The 16,145-nt window shown below is 52.0% G+C and overlaps 1 protein-coding gene across 1 annotated transcript in view; it reads left to right on the top strand.

The window, feature by feature from the left end:
- Positions 1-12,424: 12,424 nt before the first annotated feature.
- The window catches only part of pcbp4 (poly(rC) binding protein 4), a 32,880-nt gene continuing 29,159 nt past the window's right edge, over positions 12,425-16,145 (top strand). Inside the window, 1 exon segment of the mRNA XM_086001282.1 lies at positions 12,425-12,562. The gene's annotated coding sequence lies outside the window, so the exon portion shown is untranslated.

Below are 16,145 nucleotides of genomic sequence, written 5' to 3' on the forward strand. Positions count from 1 at the left end.
CCTGCTCCCAACGCTGGGATATATTCCACCTACCTCCTCTGCCCCACCACTCAAACCCATGCTTTCGTCACCGCCAGTCTCAAATATTCCAATGCTCTCTCCTGGCCGGCCTCCCAGAGGCTTCAGCTCATCCACAACTCCACCGCCCATATCCTGTTTTACACTAAGTCCTGCTCGCCCATCACCATCTCCCCACAACCCCCAACCGATCAGGCCTCTCCTCCAGCAGAAGTCCACCCGAGTGAGGAGGCCCAGAGCCTGCCCCAAATGACGGGGTCGTGTCATTCACATACTCAGGAGTAGACGCATTGCACCAGTCAGGGGTATCAGCTTCACCCACCTCGATCGGCAAGTCGCAGTGATGTCACTGTCCCTGACGGAGGGAAGGAGGTCCGAGAAGTGCAGAACAGAAAGTTTTTGGGATGTTTTTGATGATAGAGATGTTACAGAAATGCAGGTTGATGCTGCCGAGCGAGCCAGTCTGAGCCGGGGAGGTAGTGGGTGAGCTGCAATCAGCCTTGGTGGCTCTGGGCAAGGGAGGGGAGACAAATCAGGCAGGGAGACTGCTCTCGATCGCTGGTCAGTGACCCCGCTAGAAGATGCGTGTGTGCGGGTGTGGGTATATGTGGATGGGTGCATGTGGTTGTGTGCGAGCATGGTGTGCGTGCACAGGTATGTTTGTGTGTATGGATAGTGGGTGTGTGTATGGGTGCAGATTCCAGATGTAGACAGGTTGGCCTCGACTGTGATGCTCCCCATGACAGGGCGACCCGCACTGTCACCCACATGCGTAGATTGGCCCCTTGGATAAGGTGCCAGCGATGCCAGTCGCCCGTGGAGCAGCTCCCTGCGCCTTCAGAGCAGCCAGCAGTGCGCGGACTCAACACAGGCCAGGGATGGAGCCACAGGCCAGAGATGGAGCCACAGGCCAGGGATGGAGACACAGGCCAGGGATGGAGACACAGGCCAGGGATGGAGACACAGGCCAGGGATGGAGCCACAGGCCAGGGATGGAGCCACAGGCCAGAGATGGAGCCACAGGCCAGAGATGGAGCCACAGGCCAGGGATGGAGCCACAGGCCAGGGATGGAGACACAGGCCAGGGATGGAGCCACAGGCCAGGGATGGAGCCACAGGCCAGGGATGGAGCCACAGGCCAGGGATGGAGCCACAGGCCAGAGATGGAGCCACAGGTCAGGGATGGAGCCACAGGCCAGGGATGGAGCCACAGGCCTTCCAGGCTCATCACGCACATCAGGCCGGGCTCCAGAAAAACAATTCAGTGTTGAAGAGAAAGCAGCATCCAGCTTGTTCCAGACTGTCCAAAAACCTGATGGCATGAGTCCATCATCTTGGAGCATGGGGAATACAGGTGAACTGCCTGGGGCTGGGATCCAGGGACCACCAGCAGATTACAGGCCGCCCCATTCGTGGCATGAGGGCAGTGAGCAGCCGGAGGGACAGAGCACCATCGTGTGTCTCTCGAGTTTGGTGTGTTATTAAAGGAGGAGGCCATTCAGCCCCTCGAGTCTGTTCCATCATTCAATCATATCATGGCTGATCTGTACCTCAACACCATTTCCCTGCCTTTGCCCCATATCTCTTGATATCCTTACCCAACAAAAATCTATTGCTCTCAGTCTTAAAAGCTGTAATTGACCCCCAGCCTCAACAGCTTTTTGGGGGGCGAGTTCCAGATTTCAGCCACCCTTTGTGTGAAGAAGTGTTTCCTGACATCACCCTGAACGGCCTGGCTCTAATCTTAAGGTTATGACCCCTTGTTCTGGACTCTCCCACCAGAGGAAATAGCTTATCAGAATCTACACTATCAAATTCTTTCATCATTTTAAACACCTCAACCAGCTCACCCCTCAACCGTCTAAACTCAAGGGAATACAAGTCTTGTCTATGCAACCTGTACATTTTCCAGCAAGGGTTACTGGCGAATGATTTGAGAGCAAGAAGCTTGGTGGATTATTCCCCACCATCAGTTGCAGCTCCCAACCTGATCTCTGCTAAACTCAGCACAGACTGGGGGATCTTCCTGACCCTTCTATGCTCAGCGGGCAGTGGGTTTTAAATGCACCCACAGCAGGTTCATAGAGATGCTGCCCCTTTAAATGGAAGGGGGTGTAACTGCCCCTCCACCGTGTGATGATTGGATTAGACATGACTGTGGTGAACATCTGCTCTGCAGCCCTCACCCCTCCCCCTCCCTCGCCCCACCCCCAACTCCCTCTCACATACCTCATTCCACACACCCCCTCCCCTGCTGCACTGTATAATTTCACACAAATGCACAATGAGTAATGCCCCCTGTGGGGGTCGATCAAGGCAGCTGCTGTGGGATTTGGGGGGGGAGGTGATTTTAGTGAGGAACACTGAGAGTCGGCGTGGCCCCTTTAAGCAGCAGGGGGGGGCGGCTGAGTGCCAGCGTGGCCCCTTTAAGCTGCAGGGCTTTTGCTGAGAGTCGGCGCGGCCCCTTTAAGCCGCAGTGGGTTTGCTGAGAGTCGGTGCTGCCCTTTTAAGCAGCAGGGGGTTTGTTGAGAGTCGGCGTGGCTACTTTAAGAACATAAGAAATAGGAGCGGGAGTAGGCCATTTTGCCCTTCAAGCCTGCTCCGCCATTCAATAAGATCATGGCTGATCTTCTATCTCATCTCCACTTTCCTGAACTATCCCCATATCCCTTGAATCTCTAAATATTCAAATATCTATCGATCTCTCTCTTGAATATACTCAACGACTGAGCCGCCACAGCCCTCTGGGGTAAAGAATTCCAAAGATTCACCACCCTCTGTGTGAAGAAATTTCTCCTCATCTCAGTCCTAAATGGCCGACCCCTTATTCTGAGACTGTGACCCCTGGTTCTAGACTCCCCAGCCAGGGGAAACACACTCCCAGCATCAACCCTATCAAGCCCTGTAAGAATTTTGTATGTTTCAATGAGATCACCTCTCATTCTTCTAAACTTTAGCGAATATAGGCCTAGTGTACTCAATCTCTCCTCATAGAACAATCCCCCCATCCCAGGAACCAGTCTGGTGAACTTTCGTTGCACTCCCTCTATGGCAAGTATATCCTTCCTTAGGTAAGGAGACCAAAGCTGTACACAATACTCCAGGTGTGGTCTCACCAGGGCCCTATATAATTGCAGTAAGACGTCTTTACTCTTATACTCAAATCCTCTTGTAATAAAGGCCAACATACCATTTGCTTTCCTAATTGCTTGCTGTACCTGCATGTTAACTTTCAGTGATTAATGTACAAGGACACCCAGGTCCCTCTGAACACCAACATTTCCCAATCTCTCATCATTTAAAAAATACTCTGTTTTTCTATTTTTCCTACTAAAGTGAATAACTTCACATTTCTCCACATTATATTCCATTTGCAATGTTCTTGCCCACTCACTTAGCCTGTCTATATTCCCTTGAAGCCTCCTTGCAACCTCCTCACAACTTACATTCCCACTCAGCATTGTATCATCAGCAAACTTCGATATATTACATTTGGTCCCCTCATCCAAATCATTGATGTAGATTGTGAATAGCTGAGGCCCAAGCACTGATCCTTGCGGTACCCCACTAGTTACAGCCTGCCAACCCGAAAATGACCCATTTATTCCTACTCTCTGTTTTCTGTCCGTTACCCAATCCTCAATCCATGCTGGCATATTACCCCCAATCCCATGAGCCCTAATTTTGTTTAATAACCTCTTGAGTAGCATCTTATCGAATGCCTTCTGAAAATCCAAATACAGTACACCACATCCACTGGTTCCCCCTTATCTATTCTGCTGGTTACAGCCTCAAAAAACTCTAACAGATTTGTCAAACATTTCCCTTTCATAAATCTGCGTCGACTCTGCCCAATCCTATTATTTTCTAAGTGCCCTGTTACCACGTCCTTAATAATAGATTCTAGTATTTTCCCTACTGCTGATGTCAGGCTAACTGGTCTGTAGTTCCCCGTTTTCTCTCTCCCTCCTTTCTTAAATAGTGGGGTTACATTTGCTACGTTCCAATCCGCAGGAACCGTTCTAGAATCTATGGAATTTTGGAAAATGACAACCAATGCATTCACTATCTCTATAGCCACCTCTTTAAAAACCCTAGGATGTAGGCCATCAGATCCTGGGGATTTCTCGGCTTTCAGTTCTATTAGTTTCTCCAGTACTATTTTTTTACTAATACTAATTTCTTTCAGTTCCTCATTCTCGCGAGACTCTTGGCTCTCCACTATTTCTGGGAAGTTTTTTGCGTGTCATTCCGTGAAGACAGACATAAAGGGGGGAATTTTGCCAGCCCTGGGGAGGCTGGTATGGAGGCGGGACTGCCGGGCAAATGGCAGAAACTGGGAGCAGGTACCAACCCCTCTCCCAACCCGCCTCCGTGCCATCTTCCCGGGAGGCAGGGACCTGTCTCCTCGAGGCGGGAAGGGAATTACAGCCAATTAACTGCCTGTGGGCCTGCGGGGGTCAGAGGGGTCGAAAAGTCCGCTGTGGAGGCAAGTGTGGAGAGGTAAGTATGGGAGGCGAGTGCAAAGTGTTAGAAAAAGTTTACTTACCTTTGTTTCTTCCTGCAGGCTTCAACCCTTGAGGATCCGGAGGTGCCCCATCTCGAAATGACAGCTCACCAAAAATAAGTTTTGGTGAGCCTTCAGTAAGGGCTCACCATAAAACAGAGATTGTCAGTGTTTGACAGCATCTCTAAGCTGTCAAACACTGACAATTCATCTGTCAAAACACTTTTGACAAATGAAACGCCATACACTGACCTTCTCTGTCACCGGCTTTCCCTTAATTGGCCAGCTAAACCCGCAGGGCGGGCTTAACAAGGTCAATCAAGGGAAAATAGCGTGGGTTGGCCGGACGTCGTTGGGGGCGGGACTGCTGGTTGTCGGGTTTCAGTCCCGCCCCCAACGCGCCCCCACTGATAAAATCCAGCCCAAAGTACTTGTTTAATTTCTCTGCCATTTCCTTATTCCCCATTATAATTTCTCCTGTCTCAGCCTGTAAGGGACCCACATTTACTTTCGCTAATCTTTTCCTTTTTACATACCGATAGAAGCTTTTACAATCTGTTTTTATGTCTCTCGCTAGTTTACCCTCATATTCTATTTTTCCTTTCTTTATCAATTTCTTGGTCCTCCTTTGCTGAATTCTAAAACCCTCCCAATCCTCAGGTTTACTATTTTTGGCAACATTATAAGCCTCTTCATTTGATCTAATACTATCTTAACTTTTGTTAGCCACGGTTGGACCACTTTTCCTGTGGGGTTTTTGTGCCTTAAAGGAATGTATATTTGTTGTAAATTATGTATTAATTCTTTAAATGCAAGCCATTGCTTCTCTACCATCATACCTTTTAATGTAGTTTCCCAATCTACCTTAGCCAACTCGCCCCTCATACCTACGTAGTTTGCTTTGTTTAGATTTAAGACCCTAGTTTCAGATTTAACTAAGTCACTTTCAAACTCCATATAAAATTCTATCATATTATGGTCACTCTTCCCTATAGGCCCCTTTACTACAAGTTTACTAATTAACCCTTTCTCGTTGCACAATATTAGATCTAAAATAGCCTGTTCCCTAGTTGGTTCATCAACATACTGATTTAGAAAACTATCTTGCATACATTCCATGAATTAGTCCTCCACACTATTACTGCAAATTTGGTTTGTCTAGCCTATATGTAGATTAAAGCCTCTTAATGGAAGCAGAGCAATGCGTCTCTAATTTCCTGATTTATACTCTGCCATACATTACAACTATTGTTTGGGGGTGTGGTAAACCACTGTTGTTAGTATTGTTGTTCACCACTGTTGTTAGTACTGTTGTTCACTGTTAGTACTGTTGTTCACTCTTGCATATTGTTGTACTTGTCTGTGCATGCCTCAGCTGACTCCGCCCCTGGCTCCACCCTCATGACTGGGTATAAAGGTGGCTCCTCGGCAGCCCCCGGCCCTTTTGGATACCAGGCAACCACAAGAGGCATGCTCTGTTCTTTGGTAATAAAAGCCTGTTTGTTACTTTCTCAACTTCCAGTCTTTTGTAGCAATTGATAGTGCATCAATTTTATTACCAAAGTTAAATGTTGGCTGCGAATGCTGATCAACCGATGGCGCAAAACGCTGAGCAGCAGGCGCTGCTGCGAGCCCTCAGACCAACATGCCTGGACCTAGACCCCCAAGAAGCGGGTTCGTCGACTAAATTCGCACAATGGCTGCGTTGCTTTGAGACGTATCTGGAAGCCTCGACCGTGACTCTTGATGAAAATAAACTGAAAATCCTGGCCTCGAAGGTGAGCCACCAAGTCTATACTTTAATCCAAGATGCGACGACCTACGCGGCGGCTATCGACCTACTGAAAGGGCAGTATGCATGCCCGGTTAACACGGTCTATGCCAGGCACCTTTTAAGATCTCGCAGACAGCAGCCCGGGGAATCGGTGGAGGCCTTCCTACGGGCACTGCGGGTACTCAGACGCGGCTGCGACTGCAAGGAAGTATCGGCCGCGGCACATGCGGAGGGACTGATACGAGACGCTTTCGTTGCGGGTCTAAGGTCCGACTACTCCCGGCAGAGGCTGCTGGAGAAGGGTGAAATAGACCTGACAAAGGCAGTGTCCCTCGCGCTCTCGCTCGACACGGCCCACAGAAATATCGACGCTTTCTCCCCTAATCGCCCCGCGCCGTGGACGCCGCAATCTTGGGCCATGGGACCGCCACCTCCGACTGCTGCAGCGATGTCCAAGGCACAAAAATGCTATTTTTGTGGCCAAGCTAAACACCCTAGAGCACGCTGCCCCGCGAAGAATGCTACCTGCTCCGGCTGCGGGAAGAAAGGTCACTACGTTAGCGCCTGCAAAGGGAAGACCGCTAACGCCAGCAGCGCCGCGTGCGAACCGTGGGCGCAGCCATCTTGCCAGCCATCTTGGGCTCCCCCAGCCGCGTGGGGATCGGGACCGTGGGCGCCGCCATTTTGTCCGCCATCTTGGACGCCTCTGACTTCGGTTACGGGGGACCCGGACTCCACCACCGCCTCATCGGACGACCGCATCGACGCGCTTGAACATACGCTGGCTTCCGTGACGCTGGATCAATCTCTCCCGCATCAACTGTCCAGGTCCATGATGGACATTACGGTAAACGGCCGCGCCACTACCTGCCTTTTTGACAGCGGGAGCACGGAGAGTTTTATACACCCCGACACGGTGCGCAGTTACTCTCTCCCGGTCCTGCCGACGCGTCATCGCATCTCTATGGCTTCCAAAGCCCAGTCAGCGGAAGTCGGTGGCTACTGTATGGTGACTCTTTCAGTGCGGGGTACTGAATACAAAAATTTTAAACTTCTGGTCCTGCCCGATCTCTGCGCTGCCGTCCTACTGGGGTTGGATTTTCAGTGCCACCTTAAGAGTGTCACTTTAGCGTACGGTGGACCCCTCCCCCCTCTCACGGTCTGCAGCCAGCAGTTTTTAAATCGCCCGCCGCGCGCCATTTGCAGCCTCTCCACCCTTAAAGTCTCCCCCCCTCCTTGTTCGCTAACCTCACCTGCGACTGTAAGCCCATCGCTACCAAAAGTAGGCGTTACAGTGCCGGGGATAGGGGTTTCATTAAATCCGAGGTAGCGAGACTCCTGAAGGAAGGGATTATCGAGAGCAGCAATAGCCCATGGCGAGCACAAGTGGTGGTGGTGAAGACTGGCGGAAAACAGCGCCTAGTTATTGACTACAGCCAGACGATCAATCGCTACACCCAGTTGGATGCATACCCACTCCCCCGCATATCTGACATGGTCAATCAGATAGCACAATACCAGGTGTTCTCGACGATTGATCTGAAGTCGGCATACCACCAGCTCCCCATCAGGGCTGAGGACCGCCAGTACACAGCTTTTGAAGCTGACGGTCGGCTCTATCACTTTCTCAGAGTTCCCTTCGGCGTCACCAACGGAGTTTCTGTCTTCCAATGGGAGATGGACCGGATGGTTGACCAGAACGCGCTCCAGGCCACTTTCCCATATCTAGACAACGTCACCATCTGCGGCCACGACCAGCAGGACCACGACGTTAATCTAGGGAAATTCCTCCGGACGGCCCAGCGGCTGGATCTCACATACAACAAAGACAAATGTATGTTTCGTACTAAGCGCCTTGCTATTCTTGGCTGCGTAGTGGAGAACGGAGTCATCGGCCCAGACCCCGATAGAATGCGCCCTCTTATGGAGCTCCCCCTCCCCCACTGCCGGAAAGCACTGAAGAGATGCCTGGGGTTTTTCTCTTACTATGCTCAGTGGGTGCCCAACTATGCGGATAAAGCCCAACCCCTCATCAAGTCCGCCTCCTTCCCCCTGACAGCAGAGGCCTGTGCAGCCTTCACTCTCATAAAAAGCGATATTGCGAAGGCCACAATGCACGCTGTGGATGAGTCCCTCCCTTTTCAAGTGGAGAGCGACGCATCCGACTTTGCCCTAGCTGCAACCCTTAACCAGGCGGGGAGACCCATGGCCTTTTTCTCAAGGACCCTCCAGGGCCCCGAGATTCGACACTCCTCTGTCGAAAAGGAGGCCCAGGCCATTGTGGAAGCCGTGCGACATTGGCAGCATTACCTGGCCGGAAAACGATTTACCCTGCTCACTGACCAGCGTTCAGTAGCTTTTATGTTTCATAATAAGCAGCGGGGCAAAATCAAGAATGACAAGATCTTGAGGTGGAGAATCGAACTCTCCACCTACAATTACGATATCTTGTACCGGCCCGGGAAACTCAATGAGCCCCCAGATGCCCTATCACGTGGTACGTGCGCCAACGCGCAGGTTGATAGATTACAGACCCTCCACAATGACCTCTGCCACCCGGGGGTCACCAGGTTCTTCCATTTTATCAAATCCCGTAACCTGCCCTACTCCATCGAGGAGGTCAGGACCATGACCAGGAACTGCCAGATCTGTGCCGAGTGCAAGCCGCATTTTTATAGGCCAGACAGAGCGAGCCTGATCAAAGCCACGCGCCCCTTCGAGCGGCTGAGCATCGATTTTAAAGGGCCCCTCCCCTCCTCTGACCGCAATGTGTACTTCCTCAATATAATTGATGAGTACTCCCGTTTCCCGTTTGCCATCCCTTGCTCGGACATGACCAGTACCACGGTCATTAAATGTCTGAATGACCTCTTCGCATTGTTCGGTTTCCCTAGCTATATCCTTAGCGACAGGGGCTCATCTTTTATGAGCGACGAACTTCGGCAGTACCTGCTCGCGAGAGGCATTGCTACAAGCAGGACCACCAGCTACAACGCCCGGGGTAACGGCCAGGTGGAAAGGGAGAATGCGACAGTCTGGAAGGCAGTCCTTTTAAACTTAAAATCTAAGGGCCTTCTGACCTCCCGCTGGCAGGAGGTCCTCCCTGCGGCGCTCCATTCCATTCGGTCGCTGCTCTGTACACCCACCAATGCCACTCCTCACGAGAGAATGTTCTCCTTCCCCAGGAAGTCCACGTCGGGGATTTCGCTACCAACATGGCTGACTTCTCCAGGACCCGTCCTACTGCGGAAGCACGTGAGGACCCATAAGGCGGACCCCCTGGTCGAGAGGGTGAGCCTCCTCCACGCCAACCCGCAGTATGCTTACGTGGTGTACCCGGACGGGCGGGAGGACACAGTCTCCATTCGAGACCTCGCACCTGTGGGTGCTCCTGAAACACCCTCTTCGCCACCCACCGCTACTCCTGCCTACCCCCAGGACACAGTCCCCGCACGAGACCTCGCACCTTCGGGTGCCTCTGAGAGACCACCATCGCTACCTCCCATTACCCGCGCTCTGACCCCTGTAGACGGCATGCAGCAGCCCCAGGGTCCGCCACCTGCTACACCTCCTCTGAACGAGACACCGGGTTCAACGTTGGATGCTGCACCATCACCGCCGCTGCTGCGACGCTCAGGACGGCTTACAAGGCCTCCTGATAGACTTCAGTACACAAATTTTTAGTGCACTTCACCCCGCCGGACTCAATTCTAAACAAGGGGTGAATGTGGTAAACCACTGTTGTTAGTATTGCTGTTCACCACTGTTGTTAGTACTGTTGTTCACTGTTAGTACTGTTGTTCACTCTTGCATATTGTTGTACTTGTCTGTGCATGCCTCAGCTGACTCCGCCCCTGGCTCCACCCTCATGGCTGGGTATAAAGGTGGCTCCTCGGCAGCCCCCGGCCCTTTTGGATACCAGGCAACCACAAGAGGCATGCTCTGTTCTTTGGTAATAAAAGCCTGTTTGTTACTTTCTCAACTTCCAGTCTTTTGTAGCAATTGATAGTGCATCAGGGGGCCTATAAACAACTCCCACCAACGTTTTCTGCCCCTTGCTGTTTCTTAGCTCCACCCAAACTGTTTCTACTTCTTGATTTTCGGAGCTAAGATCCTTTCTCTCTACTGTCTTTATCCCATCGTTTATCAGGGCTACCCCTCCTCCTTTTCCATTTTGCCTATCTCTTCTAAAAGTTAAGTATCCTGGAATATTTAGTTCCCAACCTCAGCCACATTGCATCCACATCTCCGTAATGGCTATTAGATCAAATCTATTAATTTCTATCTGCGCTATTAATTCATCTATTTTGTTGCGAATGATTCACGCATTTAGATATAGTGCCTTTAACTTTGACTTATTTCTATTTTTCCCTGATGTCACCTTAGTCACTGATGTTACTCTCTCTGTCCCTTCCTGACCCACTCTGTTTATTTTTACCCAAAACTCTACTCTGCTCTGGAGCCTTGACATCGCTCTCGCTGCTTTTAAATTTACTCTTTCCTGAATCTTCAAACTGCAGTGGGTTTGCTGAGAGGTGGCACGGCCCCTTTAAGCAGCAGTGGGTTTGTTGAGAGTCAGAGAAGCCCCTTTAATCTGCAGCGGGATTGCGGAAAGTCAAAGCCACCCCTTTAAGCCACAGGAAGTTTGCTGAGAGTTGGAGCGGCCCCTCTAAGCAGCAGTGGGTTTGTGGATAGTTGAGCAGCCCCTTTAAGCAGCAGCAGGATTGCTGAGAGTCGGAGTGGCCCCTTTAAGCAGCAGCGGGATTGCAGAGAGTCAGAGCAGCCCCTTTAAGCAGCAGGGGGATTGCAGAGAGTCAGAGTGGCCCCTTTAAGCAGCAGTGGGCTTGTGGACAGTCGGAGCAGCCCCTTTAAACAGCAGCGGGATTGCTGATAGTCGGAGTGGCCCCTTTAAGCAGCAGCGGGATTGCAGAGAGTCAGAGCGGCCCCTTTAAGCAGCAGGGGGATTGCAGAGAGTCAGAGCGGCCCCTTTAAGCAGCAGTGGGTTTGCGGAGAGTTAGAGCGGCCCCTTTAAGCAGCAGGGGGTTTGCTGAGAGTCAGCGCAGCCCCTTTAAGCAACAGCAGGATTGCGGAGAGTCGGAGTGGCCCCTTTAAGCAGCAGGGGGTTTGCTGAGAGTTGGAGCGGCCTCTTTAAGCAGCAGTGGGTTTGGTGAGAGTTGGAGGGGCCCCTTTAAGCAGCAGTGGGTTTGCTGAGAGTCGGAGCGGCCCCTTTAAGCAGCAGCGGGATTGCGGAGAGTCGGAGCGGCCCCTTTAAGCAGCAGTGGGTTTGCGGAGATTCAGAGCGGCCCCTTTAAGCAGCAATGAGTTTACTGAGAGTCGGCGCGGCCCCTTTAAGCAGCAGCGGGATTGCGGAGAGTCGGCGCGGCCCCTTTAAGCAGCAGGGGGTTTGCTGAGAGTCAGTGCGGCCCCTTTAAGCAGCAGGGGGTTTGCTGAGAATTGGAGCGGCCCCTTTAAACAGCAGGGGGTTTGCTGAGAGTTGGCGTGGCCTCTTTAAGCAGCAGGGAGTTTGGTGAGAGTCAGGGCGGCCCCTTTAAGCAGCAGGGGGTTTGCTGAGAATAGGAGCGGCCTCTTTAAGCAGCAAGGGGTTTGCTGCGAGTCGGAGCGGCCCCTTTAAGCAGCAGGGGGTTTGCTGAGAGGCGGCGCAGCCCCTTTAAGCAGTGGGGGGTTTGCTGAGAGTTGGCGCGGCCCCTTTAAGCAGCAGGGAGTTTGGTGAGAGTCAGAGTGGCCCCTTTAAGCAGCAGGGGTTTGCTGAGAATCGGAACGGCCCCTTTAAGCAGCAGGGGGTTTGCTGAGAGTCGGAGCGGCCCCTTTAAGCAGCAGGGGGTTTGCTGAGAGGCGGCGCGGCCCCTTTAAGCAGCAGGGGGTTTGCTGAGAGGCGGCGAGGCCCCTTTAAGCAGCAGTGGGTTTGCGGAGAGTTGGAGCGGCTCCTTTAAGCCGCAGTGGGTTTGCGTAGAGGCGGAACGGCCCCTTTAAGCCGCAGTGGGTTTGCGTAGAGGCGGAACGGCCCCTTTAAGCAGCAGCCTCTGGCTCCCGGCTTGTCTGATGCAGTAGCCGGGCGGCCGCCGATTGGCTGAGCGCCGCCAGCAGCTGATAAATTGCGGAGTTTCCCCAGAGTCTGGGCAGCGCTGAGTCTGAGAGTCCGCAGGTCGACAGCTCTAGCCGTTTCTGCGTATCACCCTCTGCTCTATCTGGAACATCTGGAATCCATGTGCTGACCCTCCTGGGATCTCTGCTGCTGCTTTGTGGTGAGTCCCGGTCCCTGTGTCCTGTTCATCCATGCCCCGTGTACTCGCTCCTTATGGTGTCCATACGAAGCTCTGGTCTCACTCTGCGTCCTTGCACTGCACAAAAGGGGTTTAAAATTGAGTCTCAGTCCAGTCTTGGTTTGTGTGCGCGCGCGCGCGTGTGTTTGTTTCTGTTTGTGCGCGCGCCCGGGTGTGTGTGTGTGTGTGCGCGCGCCCGGTGATGTATGCGCGCGCTTGGGGTGTGTGTGTGCGCGCGCGCGCTTGGGGACGTGTGCGTGCGCGCGCTTGGGGATGTGTGTGCGCGCGCGCGCGTGCGCCTGTGGATGTGCGCGCGTGCGCGCGCCTGTAGATGTGCGCGCGCGCGTGCGCCTGGGGGTGTGTGCGTGCGCGCGCGCCTGGGGGTTTGTGCGCGTGCGTGCCTGGGATTGTCTGTGCCTGTGCCCGCCCGGGTTTGTGTTCATGGGCCTGGGTTTTTGTGCGCGCGCGCCTGCCTGGGTGTGGGTCTGTGTGTGTGTGTGTGTGTGTGTGTGTGTGTGCGCGTGCGTGCGTGCGTGCGTGCGCTTGTCTGGGTTTGTGTGTGTCTGGGTCTGTGCGCGCACGCATGTCGTGGGGGGGGGGGGGGGGTCTGTGCGTGTTGTGTCTGGGCAGGCGGGCGTTTATGGGTATGTGCAGAGATGAGACTACGTGTCTGCATGTGGGTTCCGTGTGTGTACAAGTGTGTCTCCCAGTCAGTGCAGAGTAGTCTGATCTCGGGTGCTGGTGTGAGACGATGTTAAAATTGGCCGCAGTGGTCTTGGGTTAAGGAGGGGCAAAATTGGCCTTGGTTTCCACTCCTGATCACCGAGGTTATTGAGGCTCCCTGTGGGGCCCAGCCAGTTCCCCTGCTCCATTGCACTGTTATTAGCGACCGTCTATACAGAGGCTGAACCGGACTCGGAATGGGGGTGCCGTGTATCAGGTGTCAGAAGAAAAGTTGACGGAGCACGAAGGAAACGAGTTAGCAAGCCTTCCTTGTCACTGTGCTTTTAAAGATTTATTTAAATGAAAAACAGGCATGATGGGCTGAATGGCCTCCTTCTGTGCTGTATTATTGTCTGACTGTGACTGACTGATGTTTCTGTGGAGGGTGACATTTATCCCAGGGTCCACGTGTTGGAGGGTTTCAGTGTTGGCTCACTCCTGTGGAGAAGACTACATTGATTTTTAGATGTTACAGGTCATGCTGGTAACTGATTGGTGGATATCATTTAATTGGATTATCAGAAGATATTTTAAAGTTCCACCTGCAAGGCTTTTAAAGAAAATTCAACGTTTATGGTGGTGTTGTCAGCTCTTGCCTCTGAGCCAGGACCTTGTGGGTTCATAATCTATCTAGGTTAATACATCAGTAGAGAGGGAGTGCTGCATAGTCAGAAGTGCTGTTCCCTGGATGAGACATTAAACTGAAGCCTGTGAGGCCGTTCTGCTGCTTTACAGATCCCATGGGCACTACTGACGAGAGCAGTATTTCTCCCTCCAATAGGGAACAGATTGGTTGGCCATTCATCCAATCACTGTGTGCAAGTTGGCTGCTGTTAGTTTGCCCGCATAACAACAATCACTTTGTGTCAAAGTAAATTATGGGATGTGAAACGCTCCGGGATTTTTCTGGGAGCGTGATGAGGTGCTTTCCTTGTGCAAGTCCATTTTACTCGGGGATGTTTTATCGAGGGCCACAATCCACAACAACCTGCATTTCTACAGAGCCTTTCAATGTCGAACAAGTCCCGAGGCAGTTCAGAGCAGCATTATCAAAATAGCCAATGGAGGAGAGATTCCAGAGCCTGGGGCTAAGGTGGTCGACGGCACAGCTAATGGCGGGGGGTGCGGGTGGGGGAATGCACTATCCAACCAATGTCTTGTGAGAGGGCCACTCTTGGGAACGCTGCACCTGGCACTGGTGGAATGTGGGTCTGCCCCAACAGCGAGATCCTGACTCCAATCACTCCACTGGAGGCAGATTCCAGGCATTTTCTGCAGACCAATAGATTCTATTTGTAATGGGGCTCTTTCATATCTTTTCTCGGGATGTGGTGTCGCTGGCATTGCCCGTCACCAGCTGCCCTGAGAAGGTGTTGGTGGGGAATGCAAGTTTGGATAGACGTTGGCTTGGGTGGGCACCGTTCCCCGGGAGATTAAGTGGGTAAGAATGGCTCGACAGGGTGAAATTGCCTTTTCTCGTTCCAAATGTACACTTTTTAAAGAGGGAAAAATGGAATGGCCCCATCCATGCCCTTTATAAAACCAGACCTGACTGCGAATCATCAACTTTAATTAGATTGAAATGGTAATGAGCTCAGCATTAGGCTGACTGGTGACATCATCGGCAGACTCCCTTGGAGAAGCGATTGAACGAAGGCACATTGTTGACTCTGAAATAACAACAGAAAACACTGGAAAAACTCAGCAGGCCAGGCAACATCCATGGAGAGAGAAACAGAGTTAACGTTTCAGGTCGAAACCCTTCTTCAGAACTGAGAAAAAAGCAGGAAATGAAACAGATTAAAAGGCCAGTTTAGGGGCTGGGAATGAGGGAGGGGATTGAAAGAACAAAAGAACTCCTCCTGTTTCAAATTCAATCACAAAGTAAAGCGACCCTCCCACACCGGGAGAGAAGGCCCGAGCCTGTTTTCTGGACCTCTGAGGCTGCCTAGGGAGTGTGATTCAGGAATCAGACCAGATTCTCCACCCCCCCCCCCCCCCCCACTTAATCTTTTTAAATGGTGGGCCGTATAAAAGGCTAAACCAACTTTAGGAAAGGGTGAGAGAATATATAACACAAGCTTGTTTTTATATAACGCCTTTAATGTAGTAAACCTCCCAAGGCCCTTCACAGGAAGCAACAAAACATGACCACCGAAACCACATGAAGCGATATCAGGACAGGTGACCAAAAGCTTAGTCAAAAAATGTAGATTTTAAGGAGCGCCTTAAAGGAGTAGAGAGGCGGAGAGGTTTAGGGAGGGAATTCCAGAGCTTGGGGCCTCGACATCTGAAGGCACGGCCACCAGTGGTGGAGCAGTGAAAATCTGGAATGGACAACAGGCCATAAATGGAGGAGTGTAGAGATCTCGGTTGGGGGTGTTTGTAGGGCTAGAGGAGGTTGGAGATAGGGAAGGGTGACGTCATGGAGGGATTTGAACACAAGGATGAACACTCCCCAAGTGATGACAGAAGCCCGTGGCATGAGTAAGGTACCCTGTGTATGGTCCGGTTTGAGATGGTGCTGAGCTATTTAAGATTCGAAGAGGAGCCTGAGCATCACGGCTACGTGCTGCAGTGTTAACGGCCTCCGCTTGACCCGAGACGTGACCCGTGCTGCTCGACCTGGAGAGGCGCTCTGATTAGCACGAGCTGCTGAATAAACAAGAGCAGCTCACAAAAAGGGAATGATGTCACCGTTAGCGAGCTGTCCCAGATTAATGAGAAATAACAACAGAAGACACTGGAAAAACTCAGCAGGCCAGGCAACATCCGTGGAGAGAGAAACCGAGTCAACGTTTCGGGTCGAAACCCTGTCTACAGAACTGAGAAAAAAAGGGCA

Source organism: Somniosus microcephalus, chromosome 11 (assembly GCF_052327205.1).
Source record: "Somniosus microcephalus isolate GS21.2 chromosome 11, FLI_Smic_1.0, whole genome shotgun sequence".
Classification (NCBI taxonomy): Eukaryota; Metazoa; Chordata; class Chondrichthyes; order Squaliformes; family Somniosidae; genus Somniosus; species Somniosus microcephalus.